Raw genomic sequence first — 15,793 nt, 5'->3', positions numbered from 1 at the left:
AGATGATTTTATGCATCATCATTTTATGCATCAGTCTTTAGGAAAGACTGTCAAGAGTCCTGCTGTTAAAAAAAAAGATAATTAATAGAAAGTAAGGAGTTAGGAACCAAACTGGATAACAAAACATAACTTAGCCTTAGAATTGTGGCTGTGAGGACTTGGTGAGACAGAAATGAGTGGGTGATAGAAGGTGAGATGACCACTCAGAAGGTGAAGGGTCAGGGGAGTTAGAGTTAGGAAGGTACCACTTAGATTAAATGATGTGAAATCAGGATGGCAGTCCAGCAACCTTGACCACTGTTGGGGTTGCCAAGAAGACCAGGTAGGGACCACTCCACCTTTGTTGTAGTCCTTGGGATGATTTTCTGTACCAGGACCTTAGTAACATCATCAGCAGTCTCCCTGGCTGTGGGAAAGAATTTTATCTATCCTGAAAAGTATAAACAAAAGTGAGAGATATTTGAGAGGTTTGTGGCAGGGTATGTGTGTAAAATCTACCTACCAGTCCTGACCAGGGTTGTGTCTGCGAAATTGATGACTAGGAAAGGAAGGATAGTAGGAAAGGAAGGGTAGAATGTAAGGAATTAGGACCCAAACTGGATAACAAAACATTAATTAGCCTGAGAGTTGTGGCTGTGAGCCCTACTATGTGTCCCTGAGGAGAGGTTTTACTATAGAGACGATAGATGTAAGTTGCTGAGACCTTAGAGTGTCTGGGTCAGTCTGAATAAACATAAAGGAATGAAAGACACATTTTTAAGATCTATGACTGTAAAGTGAGTGGTAGAGGGAGAGATGTGAGAGATTATGGTATAAAGGTTTGGCACCACTGGGTGGGTTGGGGTAATGGCATTATTGATTACCCCAAGGTCTTGCACTAGACAATAAGACCCATCAGGCTTGAATACCAAGAGAATGGGAATATTATAAACTGAATGGGTAATTTTAAGAAAACTACTGTCTACAAGGCACTTAATTATAGGTTTAACTCCCTGTAAATGTTTGGGAGCTATGGGATATTGGGGAATGCAAGGAAAAATTGAAGGATCCCTGAGACAAATTAAAATAGGCATGGCATGGGTAGTGCAAGTTGGATTAGTGGTATCTCAAACTATGAGACTGACCAGAGAAGAAGGGAGGGGAAGGAGTGGTTTTGTGGCACACTGTGAGGGTGGTTGGAGGACAGAGGGCTGTGGGAAGAGAGAAAGTAAAGGAGAAGTTAAGCTTTTGAAGAAGATCTCTACCTAAAAGGGATGTGGGACATGTTGGAACTATCAGGAAACTATGGGTAGCAAAGAATCTGGAACTTGCACGGAATAGGCCCTGTCTGCAAAGGCTGCATAGGTTGACTGTCAACACCCACTACAGAAACTGTGGACTTAATACAATGGCTTAACAACTCAGGAAGAACACTATATATGGCCTCTATGTCCACAAGTACAGAGAATATTTTACCTGAGACCTCCAGTGGAACTAGGGTCTCTGAGAAGGATACCTTAATGGAGGGCTGTGGGCCCCAAACCCCATCAATCTTCAGCAGCAAGACTGAGTAGATCAGTCAGTGATGAATCCAGTGGTGATGACATCACCTATGAGGGCAAGGAGGTAGATAATGACTTACCCACTCTCTGGCAGCTAGGACAGTCACTCTTCCAATGGCCCTTGAAATTGCAATAGGGGCAAGGCCCCAAAGGAATGCCAGGGTTGGGACACTCTCTTGCCCAATATTCTCCTTTGTTATACTTGAAGCATGGTCCAGGAGGAGCTCAGGCATCTCTACCTTGTGTCAATTTACCTGTCTCAGAGCTCCAAGTGTCACTGCTAAAAGATTAGATGGATTTTCTTCCTTTGATTTTTTATCTGTTATTGAAAATATGAAAAACCATATTAAGAAGGTCTCCCCATGGGATTGAGGGCCAAATTTAGCTTTTTGTCTTGGGATCTGGCCCACAGTGGAAGGTATCTGTCTCTTCCACAGTCACAAGACATCTGGTTTTTATCTTGGGTAAGTGTACAGCTTTGAGGAGACATAGGCAAAGAATCAATTAAGTATGCAGGAGTCAAATAATACAATCAACAGGATATTTATGATTATAATTTTAGTAATGACTTCCCACAAGGAAGATAAGGATAAGGTCCAGGGAATTTTAGAAATTGATGTGTCATTCATTTGTCATACACGTATTTAGGTTTTACAATTGTATAAATATCTCCTGTGCTGTTAGAATGCCTAATGTCATCTGATTTTTGAAGGAAGGCCTGTTTTATTAATTTTACCTTTTAATTTAGGAGAAAGATCAGCTGTGGTGTCATTTAATGCCAGTTGAATGTAGTAATTATGGCCCCAATATACATCATATAACCTTTTTTGGAAAAGATCTGATGGATCCCAGCAAAAGGAATCTAAAAGGTTATAATTATCTCTTTATTTTAGTTGTTGCACACCCAGAAGATTGATAACAGTACAGTGCAATAGAGGCAGTAAGCTTAACATAGAACATTAAAGGGAAATATTATTTTTTATTAACCATGGGTATTTTAACATTTAAGCATTAAAGAAATTTGTGACATTGTTTGGACTGCTCACAATTTAAGCATCTCTAAGTATAACATATACATTACATAAATTTTTGTTTAAAAATTATCATTGGACTGCTGACCTCATGTTGGTCTGACCTGAATCTCCTGGCTGGAGCCCAAGAAAAAGGCAGATGTCTGGATCTGAAAGAAAACACTTGTCATCATAAACAATCCAAATTTTATATTTGAAGGCATGACTATACCATCAGATCAGCAAAAATAAATTGTCTTAGTCATATGAACTTTAGTTGAGGTCCCTTCCATAAGGCTATGGAGATTATTGGGGCCGCAGATTAATGAACAAGAGCTGGTTAAAGTTACCAGGTGGCCACTTTTTCATTCATTAATTGAAGTCCTGTTCAATGTCTCCTCACCCCAAGGGATTTTGTTTAACCAATTCTAGCATAACTTTGATTAGCTGGCAGCCTAGGTGGAAGCACTTTTTAAAAATCTGTAACCCAAATAAACCTTGATTAAATAATCTGGAAATGTAAAAGAGGAGGAAAAAATTGTTGAGCTCAAATAAAAAGAAACGGGTGTTTGCAGAGCAGGCAAATGGACAAGCAGACAAAAAATATGTAGACTGACAATCATCATAAAATCAGAGTGCACTCAAATATATTTGGCCAATTTGAACTATAATTAATAGATTAGTGTAAACCTTTTTGTAGATCAATTAATAGAGATCTCTTGAAATAAGAATACCAGAAAAGGAACCTAATTTATGGCTAATCTGAGATAGGTCAGAGGAGAAAAAAGGGATGTGGTTATTACCTAATCCCTCAGGGCCAGCCTGTTCCCAAAGCAGAAGTAGAGATCAAGCTGAAAAATCTGTGAAGTAGATGGCCACTGAGCAGCCTGCTGTCCTCAGGGGTGTGTGGGCAATTACCTGATGATTGGCTAGAAAACAGCAGCTCGTCACCATGCGGCAAGGAAACACAGGCTGTTGGTGGGTTACCGTGTGACCTGCAGCAGCCTAGCTGCTGCGGTAACACAGTGAGGGAGCCCAAGATGGTGACTGGTCATCATGTGACCCACAGCAGAATGGCTGCTGCTGATCACAGGAGGGGCCATAAGCGGCAGCCATTGACCTTGAGAACTGTCATAAAATGGCGGTGCCCTGTCATGAGAGCCACAAGATGGCAGCTGTCCTCAATGCGAGCTGCAGCATGTGGCCTGCTGGAAGGCTGGAACACCAGAGCACCAGAGACCATGTATGGTGAGCCAGTAGAGAAAATGGCTATGCCGGGAAAGCGCACAAAGAACCATCCAGCAGAACAGATGGCTCAGGTGTAGGGAATGAGAAGTTGGAGACTGGGGAGAGAAACTAAGGGAAGGATTAGAGGCCCCTGTGGGTGAGGAATGGGGAGAGGATGGTGCAGTGAACAAAGAAACCTCTGGCTGAGAAAGCTGTAGGATTTGGTATGAGGAATACAAGGGAGGAGCCCTAAAGACAGGAAATGCATCATCTAAGGAGTCTGGTGGGGAGAGAGGGAAAGTTCCTGGTGGAACAGAGTGAGCCACGAGTATTTAGGCCATTATATACGACAGAGTGAAAGGACACATCCTCAAAGTGAAAAAGGCCAAAAATGAAGGGTTTCTGCCAATTTGCCGCCATTGTAACAAAAGCATAAATGAAAGATCAGCTTTTTGGTTTTATAGCCTTTTAGAGGCCAAGAGCACCAAGGTTATGAACCAGGTACCCCTGAGGTGTGTTTTTCAGGGGACAGTGGTCCTCATGACTGAATTACAAGTGAGCTGAGAGAATAACTTCACCTCGGGACATAAGAGCTTTAGCTCCCAACCCCAAGGAACCTGGAAGCTGTCCTGGATTACACCTATCAAAAAAGGTCATCACCAGTTTTGAAAGTGTGACACAGAAAGTCCCAACACCCACTCTCTTCCGGCAGTCACTGAAGAGTGCAGGGAAGAGTCCCAGGGAACAAAAATAACAGTTTTGCCTCCTCAAGCTGTGCAGCCTAAGGAGCATGAAAACTGGTATCCCTGTTCTGGACAGCAGGATGGGTTCTCTGATGCAAACTTGCAAATTAGGAATGGAAACAGAAAACCTCAGATGGTAGCTCACCTGTGGGGAGTGAGGAAGGTTGCTGTTGCATGCAGATTAGCGGCAGAGGAAGAAAAAGGTGGTTTTTAGGCAGGGGAGCTGAAACTGGGAGGGATTCCCAGGAGCCATGCGAATCACGACACCATTATGAAAGAGTTTTCGGCATGATAAAAGAGAGACTATAAAGTAAAAATAGCCTTTATTCCAAGGTTGTGGAGAAGAGTCCATGAACAGAGATGGTATAGCACCTCTGATTGGAACATGGGGTATGAGATATACATATAATCTCTGACCAAGGGTGGCACTTAGAGCAGGCATTGATGATGCACGAGGAGCTGATTGGAGTTTTCTTCATGTGCAAACAGAAAAGGGAGTTGCAGTTAAGGCTGAGGAAGAATCAGGAAGTGGTAGGCATTTCCTCTTTGGCCTTCCGCCATGTTAGACCACATTTATACAAAGGCAAGAACCTTTCAGGCATCAATTATTGTTTTGTTTTTGCTTCAGTCTTAAGTTCGCAAGGGGATCCTAATGCACACTCGATCTTGAGATCTAGGAGTATAATCAACCCTCTCATTTTACAAAATACTCATCTAAACCCAGAGTCACTTGCAGTAACTAGACTGATATGTTTTGGTTTTCAAAAAAAGACTCATTTACATGAGACATTATTTCTGTTGTTACTTTTTTTAGATCTTGCAAAATTACATGCTCACAGCTCTAATGGTATGATTGAAACACACTTTATTTAAACCATATATTCAAAATACGGGAGGATTGAAGGGAGCTGCTCACTTATTTATATCAGCTCTCCTTATAGTGCTAGTGATATATCTTATAAAAAATTCTTTTTCCATTACTGTCCCTGAGTTTGTGTCCAAGTGTTAGGAAAAATTAGCTTTCTCTTTATTTTTCTCTACAGCCCCAAGTCGTTAAGTTGTCCAGGCTGAACTACAACATACAATTCTCCAGCCTCAGTTTCCTAGAATGCTGGCATTACAGGTGTATGCCACCAAACCTGGCTCCCTTTATTTCTCCATTTCTTATATCCACTCTCTTCAATTTTCCAACTGGGAGAGAATGCACTAATAAAATCAATAAGAACATATTTATTGGTTATCTACAATACACTACTCTCATTTATACTATCTAAAACTTAGTCTTGGTTTGGTGTTGTTCTATAATAAAAGCAAAACCATACAATGAAAGTAATTGTGAATTCTAGTGAAATCCCCTGAAGGATAATCATTTACAGTTGAATCTTACTTTATACTTTTTTAAAGCAACAAATCAAATGGGTACCCAAGAATAGCCCCAGTATCTGAATGGGGTATATGAGAAGCTATTTCATTTCAATTTTTAAAGCATTTTAGGAATCCATGATACAATAATCAAGGAACAACTGTCTATCTGTAATCATAGTCTGAAAGTATACTTCACTGGGTCAATGAGATTGTAGAGAACACTTAAAAAAGAGAGTATGCCCAATCTAGAAATGTATCACTGGTTAAAGTGAGTGAATCCACACAGTGGGCACAGCCATGGAAGGCCAACTGACAGAATGGAGCCACAGCAGGTCGCTAGGAACATGTAAAGCTCAAGGAGCACACAGTGATAGCCTTAGTCAATATCAGACACTTAGGCCAGACACATAAATTAAACTGTTTTCTTAAGACTATTTTTAGGAGCAGAAGTTACTAAGCATAGTTTTACAAGTGGGCACAGGACAGGATCACCAAGAAAATGCCTTTCAGTAGAGCCAAGAAAGAACTCCTTCTCCCAGTCTTTCTGATATAGGGAATGGAACTCCCAACCTACTATGTCTGCAAGCTCATATACTCTAAAATTGAAGAATGAATTTTAGGAACAATGGAGGTTAAAAGTAGAATATATTTATTGAGAGAAAGAAAGCTTCTGTCCGAGAGAGAGACAGAAGGGGTCCCGAGCAGGTTGCCAAGTACTCTATCTTTCCCAGGGACTTTTATAGAGCAAAATCATGGGGTGAGATGGGTTCAAGTTGGGGGAAAACTGGGAACTCACAAGGCAAATGGGCATAATGTGGGACATAACTATAGTTAGCCAGTAAGATTAATAGTTCAGGTAAAATTGATTAAATTGAGGACAAATGGGGAAGTGAGTCACGTAGAAAGCGGGCATTCTTAGAAAGCAGTGACTCTTCCTCTTAGGGGGTTGGAATGGTGAGTCCAGACTTCCTCAGGGTGATAAGGAGCTATTTAGAATATCAGTTCATAGGGTATGGATGCATTTTTTTGATCTTTTGCCTTAAGGCCTAGCCCACAACCAGAAGTGTCTATCTCCTCCATAGTTGTGAGGTATCTGGACTTCTGCACTGGCTCCAACAAGGACCCAGCCCTGTCTCAGTGCCTATAACATTTCAAAGTAACTCAACTGCCTGCAACATTTCCCATCCCAGTAGTCACTGCTCACAGAGTGACTAGTGATTCATTATTTCATTCTCCACAGATATTAGGTGCACACATAGAACATCATCCATGAAAAGAAACTTACAGGTCAGCCAACTCAGTATATGCATCACCCCACAAACATTCTGTGATATGTTTGCAGAACCTGCTGAAACCTGGGTAGTGATGTGAAGCACACAGTTCACAAGGTAATCCCTATTACTTTTGAACATCTCTGCTTATTCAAAAGCCTTCTTTATTCCAGTTTGCGCCCAGTAGAATTAGCCCTAGATCTACAGAAAATAATCCTAAACTATTGTTGCAACTTTTCCAACATCTGAAAGCAGGTTCATGTTTAACTGAATCTACCCTTCTCCAATTAGACAATTCCTTCTCTATTTTACTCACTTCTTACTCTTGAGAGTCCTCAACTAAAATGGTAAATACCTTACTCCAACACTTGCCAGTTCTAGAAAGTGACAGAAGTAGGTAGAGTCAGATAGTTGATTCAGAAAAAGTAAGAGAGATTGGAGGAAGGATGGCTGAGAGTAACACTTGATGTTCAAGTTCCAAAAGCCAACTAGGCTAGCGCCGTCTTTCATCAATAAGTGTAAGATTTATGCCTGATGATTTAACAAAGAAGTTTCAGGCACACTGTTTTAACATCAAAAATATTTCCACAAAAATTCAGTGGATAAGAAAACTTATTGAGTACAGCCTATATATTGAATCAGTTAATAAATACAATTACCACATTCCAAAAGTTGTACATATTTAAAAGCATTTTTAAGAATAATATTAAAATGAAAATGCATTCTTTGAGAGTCATATTTATTTAAGATCAACACAGTCATGCTTCCTGAAACAGAAAATTGAATTTCCAGGGCCTCCTCTATCGAAGAGATTTGGTAATCATGTCTTAGCATCCCCAGCTGAGAAGAGCATGCCAAAGAACACAGTGGGCTGGGGATGATGAGATTCAAGGACATACTGTGCAGCATGACAAATCTAGTTGTGAAGGAATGTCTGATTCTGTCCACATTTTTCCCTTGAAATAATAATTTTTCAAGACTTCCTCCCCAGAGGACAAAAATATCTTCTTTGTATCTCCACGACATGAAGGTTACTCTGACTGTTCATTCCCTCATTTGGCACATGGAGAAAGTCCGGAGCTGGGTTTTTTTTGTTGTTGTTTTTTTTTTAAATGTAGGACAGAAACTCTTTATCTTCTTCCCACATGACTAGCATTTCGTAAAACATGATTAAAGTCTTAGGCAATACTTCCTGAGAGCCAGAAGGAGAAAACATGAGACAGCAAAATGTTTCCGCTCACAAAATCACTACAGTGTGCTGCAGAAGGTCTCATTAAGGGAAAGAAGACAGAAGTGCCTATCTCTGTCAAAGCAGAAGTGTGTATAATGATATTAATTTGCACACTTGGAAAGTATACTTGATTCCAGGCACTGCTCTGAGAATTTCATGTGAATTAACTCACTTTGCTCCCAGAGCAGCCCTAGGTAGACAATATTCTTATCCTTCTTGACACAAGAAGAGAGAAGAATGAATAGAGAGATTGAAAATTTTGCCTAAGATTCATGTGGCTTAGCAGGCAAGTGATAGTGCCAGGACTCCAACTCTTGAGTGTTGGGTTCCAAAGTCTGTGGTCCTACCTTGTTTCTATATTGCCTCTATGTATGTATGTCATGTGTCACATGCTATATATGATAACAGTCACATGAGACTCACTTTATTTCAATGCCAGCCAACTGTATCCATGGTTGTAAATTTGTTCCCGAATTGGTAGACAGTTCCAGACTGGCTCTTAATTCTACCCAGCAAAATAGCCCCATTCTCCCTCAAGGCTCAGGTCAATGACCAGCGACTCTTTATCACCAGTGGGTGGCAATGTTGTCTGTCACTTGGAGTCATATGAGGGTGTGGTGAAAGCCTAGCATCTACTTTTGCCCCCTTGGGGATAGGTTATTATGTGTGGCCCCAAGAACAGAACTTTTTTGCTGTCCCCCGGGCATCCAGGATAATTCTGCAGGAAGAAAAGATTTAAATCAGAATGCCTAGTAACCTATTCAAATAAGCCATTCCACCCTGCATTGCCATGATATCTCTAGGTGTTCAATCATAGATTAAAAATTTGCCTGCTCACTGGGGTATGTTATGTGATTATTAGAGCAGGAATTGTACCACCTTTGTATCCATACCCTTATTAATTTCTGGTGGATACCAGAAAAAATGGTTGAATGAGGAAAGTTAAGCTCTTCCATTGCAAGGAACAATCCAAAACAGATCTTCAGAGTCCTTTGCAGTTACTCACAATCCAGATTTTGTGGGTCACCCTAGAGAGGGCTCAGTCAAGCAAAGATCCTCACAATACAATAAACCATAGGAACTCTCTCAAACACCTAGTTTGCACTCTTGAAACTGCAGCAAAGATCCTCACAATACAATAAACCATAGGAACTCTCTCAAACACCTAGTTTGCACTCTTGAAACTGCAGCACCCAATCTGTCCTGACACTGACCTGGCCATTCCACGAATGGTCACAGCTAAAGCAGAATAACCTTTAGGTAATCTCAATCAAATGGGCCAAGTAATCAAGGTAGTCAAGTACTTTCCCAAAAGAATACAGGGCAGAGGCACAATATGAAGCTCTGGAAAATGGGCCCATATTGGTGTAGAATCTAAGAAGCTCAGAGGACTCCAAATATTTCTGATAACCTCTCTTATATCTTAAAATTCCATTGCTAACACTAGGCCCTAGGAGTTATGTAGATAATTTATGACATATCAAGAAACTACTTTCTGGATAAACCATCAAAAGAGATGATTTCAAGAATGTCTGTACTTCTAATTTTCAGATAAAAAAATTAATGATCATTTAAAGTATGTATATACAAATTCATTATAGACAATTTGGAAAACAGAAATTTCAGAGAAAAAGAAACAAAAAAATTGTCTCTATTTACTTTTCTTTTTTTCCCCAGTACTATAGATTAAACCCAAGACTTTACGTATGTAAGGCAAACACTCTACCACTGAGCTACAACCTCAGTCCTTGATACTTATTGTTGCAACAAGGTACCACTTAGTCACCCAGGCTGGCTTTGAATTTGTCAAATGCCCCACTTGAGTAGCTGGGATTACAGGCATGTACTACCACTCCTGGGTTTTTGCTGTATATGTTCTTCTAATCATTTATGTTTCTGATATGTATATGTATATGTATTTCATACATAGATATATGCATTTATAACTTTTCAAAGAATATAATCTAGATCTTTTTACATTCCAATTTCTCCATCTTTTTCTTCTCTCTCTGTTTCTCTTTGTTTCTGTCTGTTTCTCTCTGTCTGTCTGTCTCTCTCTCTGTATCTGTTAAGTTTATTTGTATAGCTTTTATCAGAGAAGTGAGAGTCATTCAAAATAGGCTCCAAGGAAGAAAGATAAACCTATGGCAAATAAGTAATGGCTAGATGGCTAGACAGCTAGATATGAAGGAGAGAAGATGGAATTGAAGTGTTGTGTGTTTATGTAAAGACCTTTCAGATATACTGGCTTTGTGACCTCCAGTACAAAAATACTTTCCTGCCCCCATTTTAGATTCCATAAGTCATTCTTCTGTTTTTTTCTACATCACTCTGTGTATTTCTGAAGAAATTCTTTGTACTGTTTCCAAGGTTAGATGGAATTATTTGCATTGGCCACAGTTTAGGTGGGCTATTTCCAGAGAAACTCCTGCATTTCCTCTTTATTAATCAAGTTGGTTTGGTAGCATATCTCAGGCCAGCAGGATTTGTGAAGTCCATTCTGTTCTGCTTCCCAGACCTTCCTTCCCCCCGTACCTGACTCTGTCTCTGAGTTCCTTCTAAACATGATTCTGTGGTGATCTTCTAGACAAGAGTAGCCATCTTCAATAACAGAAAGATCATTACCACCCATGGTGATTTGAAACATTCACAAAGGTCTAGCCACATACTTGTCTGTCTGTCACTCTCACTCACTGCTATTTTTAACTGCTGAGGTCTCACAAAAAAAATTTAATCACAAAATGTCTGCCAAAAAGCCCTTTGAAAATCAATCCTGGGTACAACTTCAAAACTAATAAAATACTTAGAAAAAACTTAGCCAAGGGGATAATAATGTACATATAAACTAATAAATGGAAGTCTGTGTAACTTGAATTAGAAGACTTAATATTCTTAAGATGTCAGCACTACCCTGTAGATTCAATATACTCTTTACTAAGATCCCAATGCTTCTACAGAAATTTAAAAAATCATCCTAACCTTCATATGTTATCACAAGAGACTCAAATAGCCTAAAGAATTTCATAAAAGAAAAACAAATTTGGAAGGTCTCACTGATTTCAAAGCTTTCTACAGTAATCAAAACATGTAATACTGACATAAGGATAGACATAAAATATAAATAAATGGAATAGAACTCAGAGTTAGCACTTATGGTTAACTGACTTCCAACAAAGTCAAGACCATTCTGTGGGAAAGTGATTTTTTTCAGCTTATAATATTTAAGCAATTAGAGTCATATAGTAAAGAATGTAACTGGACTCTTACCTTATACTACATTTTTAAATTAACTAAAATGGATCAAAGGTCCAACTGTAGGATCTAAAACTATGAAGTTCTTAGATAAAGGCATAGGGGAAATCTTCATGACATTAGATTTGACAGTGATTTCCTAAATATGAGGCCAAAACCATGAACAACAAAAGAGAAAGAGGCTTTATAGATTGTATAAAGACACTGACTTTTGTGCATCAGAAAGAAGCAATCAAGACCACAGAAGTGAGAGAAAATATTTGCAATCATATATCTGATAAGGAATTAATATCCAAAATATATTAAGCATTACAATTCAACAAAAATCCTATTGAAATGGGAGCAAAAAAATTGAACATTTCTCCAAAGATACATACAGGGAAAGCTCAGCATCATTAATCATTAGGGAAATACAATTCAAAACCACAATTAGTTGCCAGTTCACACTCATTAGAATGGCTATCATTGAAAAACAAGACCCTGACACACACAATACGTAAGAGTTGATAAGGATGTGGAGAAACTGGAACTTTCATGCTTTCATGTTGATATGACTATAAAGTAGTACGGTTACCATGAAAAACAGTGTGATGGATCCTAAAAAAATATACAATTATCTCATAATTGATCAATTCGACTTCTGAGAATATACCTACCTGACAATTGAAAACAGAATCTCAAAAAGATTTGGATAACCATTTTCATGGCTGCATTATTCACAAAAGTTAAAAGGCAAAAACAGCACAAATGTCTCTCAACAGATGAAAAGATTAGTAAAAATTGGTGTATGCATACAATAGAGTATTATTCAACACTTTTGAAAGAAATATCTGACACATACTACAACATGAAACCTTTGAACATTCTGCTAAATGAAATATGCTAGTCATAAAAAGACACTTGCTGATTCCACATATATACAATATAGAGATAATCAAATTCACAGAAAGTAGATTGGTGCTAGAAAGAATGGTTATAAATTTTTGACAATAAAAAGAGTTCGAGAGCTCTTAAATTTTTGACAATAAAAAGAGTTTGAGATTGTCCAATAATATGAATGTACAAAATGCCATTGAACTATATGCTCAATGTTTAAAATGGGAAATTCCATGGTTTGTGTATTTTAACATAGTTTATTTTTAACTTTTCATTTATCTAAAGGCTACCATCATGACCTTACTGAGTAGTCTCTAGAGTAAACGTATCTGTTTCCTTCAACTATTTCTCATATGAGATGAGAAAATCCATTCATACTCTTCTCTGAATGTTCTTCATCTACCTGTAGCCCCATTTAATCCACGGCCCATAGACCGCAATAGACTACAAATTCAAAGGAACTATCACCTCTCTCAGTATGATTACCAGACTATCAATAATTCAGTGAGAGTTCTTACTATTTTATTAAAACATTGTTAATTCCTTGGAGCTATCTAAAACCCTAAATTCTTTTCTAATGTGCCACTGTTAAAACCATGTATTGATTAGAACTCTTTCAGTGACTGAAAAGAAAACCAAAGCATACATACATGATCATGCTAACTTGCTTAAGAAAAAAGGAAATTTCTTGGCACATGTAAATGTCCTAGAGATGGTGCTGGCAATATAGATATAGATAGATACAGATATAGATATTAATATAGATAGATAGATAGATAGATAGATAGATAAAGATGATAGATAGACAGAGATAGATGATAGATAGATTGATTGTTAGATACATAGATACATAGAGCTTGATTCAAAGTTTGGATGATGTAACAGTCCTCAACCATTTCCTTTTCTTAACCGAGCTCTCTTCCTCTCCTTGCTTGGTCTTTCTTCTTAGACAGGCCCTCCACACATATGGCATCACCAGGCTGAATGATGCAACAAAGTGAGAGCACTGTTCTGAGGAATTCCAGTGAAAGTGTGGACTCCACAGTTGGGTTACATCCCTAAATCAGTCTCTGTAGGAAGGATAATACAAAAGCTGAGTAGCTCTGTTCTAGGCCACAGCTTCTCGCCACTGACCATGACTTAGTCAATTCCACTGAATCAGATTATGGGTTGAAAAAGAAGCAAAGGTATTCACCCAATAACCAGGTTAAGTTTAACATCAAAGAGAGGGGAGAATTTGGTTGTCAAAAAGTTTTATGTTTCAACTTTCTTCAGTTAGTTCAACTTGGTATTTCATGGACTAAGATATCTTACCGTCTGCTTATTCTTATCAAGTGTGATCTTACTTGAATTCTTCTGGTAAGGTACCTTGAGTTTCCTTATTCTATCAGGTAATACAACTCCACAGTATGATGCATGTGCACTACGTATTTTATTGCATTCGGTCATGAACAGTTTATAGATATATATGTTATACAAGCACATTATATAACACAGAGATTAAAAACCTTTTAGTTTTATTGTCACTTTTGGCAGTTCCTTGATCCATCACAATTTCCCTTTCAAGAAAATATCACCAGGACCTTTGGATGTGCTCACATAACCAGATACCAAACCCATCTTTGTTCTTAGATCTGGGCCCTATTTCTTGTACCCAAAGGCATTGTGGGCTATTAACACAATGTCTAAGTCCTGAAAAGTTTTTGATAGAAAGTTAATATTCTATGCAGTGTTTCAGTTCTTTATTAGCCATTATCAGTAGGTGTATTAGTCAGGGTTTTATTAGAGAGAACAGATACAACACGAGATATACAAAAACAATATTGGCTTACGATGGTCAACAAGAGTCCGATGAGGAAGCGTGCAGAGGGTATCTATGCACTGGAGGCCGAAGGATTCAATCCAAGATCTGGAGTTCACCCTAGTGTCTTGTGCAAGTCTACACCAGTAGGCTAATGGATCTGTGACAGAAGGCTGAAGGCTCTGTGATGAAAGGCTGGAGAGTCTATTCTGGAAATCTGAAGAGTCTACATTGGAAGCCAGGAGATGAGGTCCAAACAAAGCTGAAGACTGGAGCTTCTCCCAAGAATGGAACGCATTCATCCTTCCTCCTTCCCTTTTATACCTCCAGATGATGACCCAACCTATAGTGGGTCTTCTTCTACATCCTTGGGTGTAGAATTGCTAAACCCATTTAGTTAAGCTTGTAAATGTCTCAAGTTGACATAATCAATCAACCACTACAGTGGGAGACCATTTTCTACACATGTCCCAGATTCCTAATGTTGTTGAGGTAAACCAAAAAGATTTTTTATAAAGGATCGGCAGGAGTAGCAAAATATATACAGTGCTTACTATGTGCTAAGCTTTGTTCTAAAAGCATATACAATTAAATACTAATTCTTTTCTCACAACAACCTCATTATTGTAGGTAGTTGTTATCATCATCATTGTCATCATCAGCATCATCTCCATCTCAAAGGCAAGGAAATTAATGCACAGAAAGGGAAACTGACCCATAATCACATAGCTGGTTAGTAAAGACAGGAATTGTACCCAGGTTATCTGGCTACTCCAGACAAATTAGGGAGCCTCAATCACATTACAAAACAGTGTGGCTGTGAACAAATCATTTGCAATAAGAAGTTCTTCCTTGTACGGGTTAACCAGCTAAAAATCATTAATGGTTTCTCAGAAATACTGCAATGGAGAAAACAAATCAAAGGATTAGCATCCTTGCCAACTAAAAATCAATTAGAGCTGAAAGGCTCTGTATAAGGTCAGCAGAAAAATACATCTTTTAAAAATTTTTCTACACAAATATTGTTTCTCCAACAATGACTATGCATGGAGGTGGGGGGTCCCACCTGGGAGAAGTTGGATAAGCAGAGGAGCTCAGCACAGCATCACACCAGTGTTTCCCCATGAGGAAAAGTTTGCTTGCCTGACCTTGCCTGACCTTCCCTAAACACACACCTAAAGTCATTTGACCACAGTTCTGACACCTTTGGCAGTACTATTCATTGGTTCAATAATGTTCCTAACTCGAGGAGCTGCATACAGCACTGTCTCTTCTGGAAATATTATCTCTTAAAATGCCAAGCAGTTGAAATGAAGGCTTTTTTTAAGGGACAATATACAGCAGTGACACAGAGTTCCAAAGACAAGCACCATTACTAAGTGGGAAGCCATTACTTAGCTTATCACTGATGAAGAATTGGGATAGGGGAACAATTATCAGAGAGACCTGTGAGGGCTGATTCTGCAGAGGAAGAAC

The 15,793-nt window shown here is 38.8% G+C and overlaps 1 protein-coding gene across 6 annotated transcripts in view; it reads left to right on the top strand.

Moving 5' to 3' along the window:
• Ankrd55 (ankyrin repeat domain 55) overlaps positions 1 to 15,793 on the top strand; it is a 101,163-nt gene that overhangs the window by 20,799 nt on the left and 64,571 nt on the right. The gene's annotated exons all lie outside the window — the stretch shown is intronic.

Source organism: Cavia porcellus, unplaced genomic scaffold (assembly GCF_034190915.1).
Source record: "Cavia porcellus strain 051 isolate PalLab524CR breed Dunkin Hartley unplaced genomic scaffold, mCavPor4.1 scaffold_11, whole genome shotgun sequence".
Taxonomy (NCBI): domain Eukaryota; kingdom Metazoa; phylum Chordata; class Mammalia; order Rodentia; family Caviidae; genus Cavia; species Cavia porcellus.
Note: the sequence above shows the minus strand (reverse complement) of the source record. Positions and strands in the feature narration are given on the sequence as shown.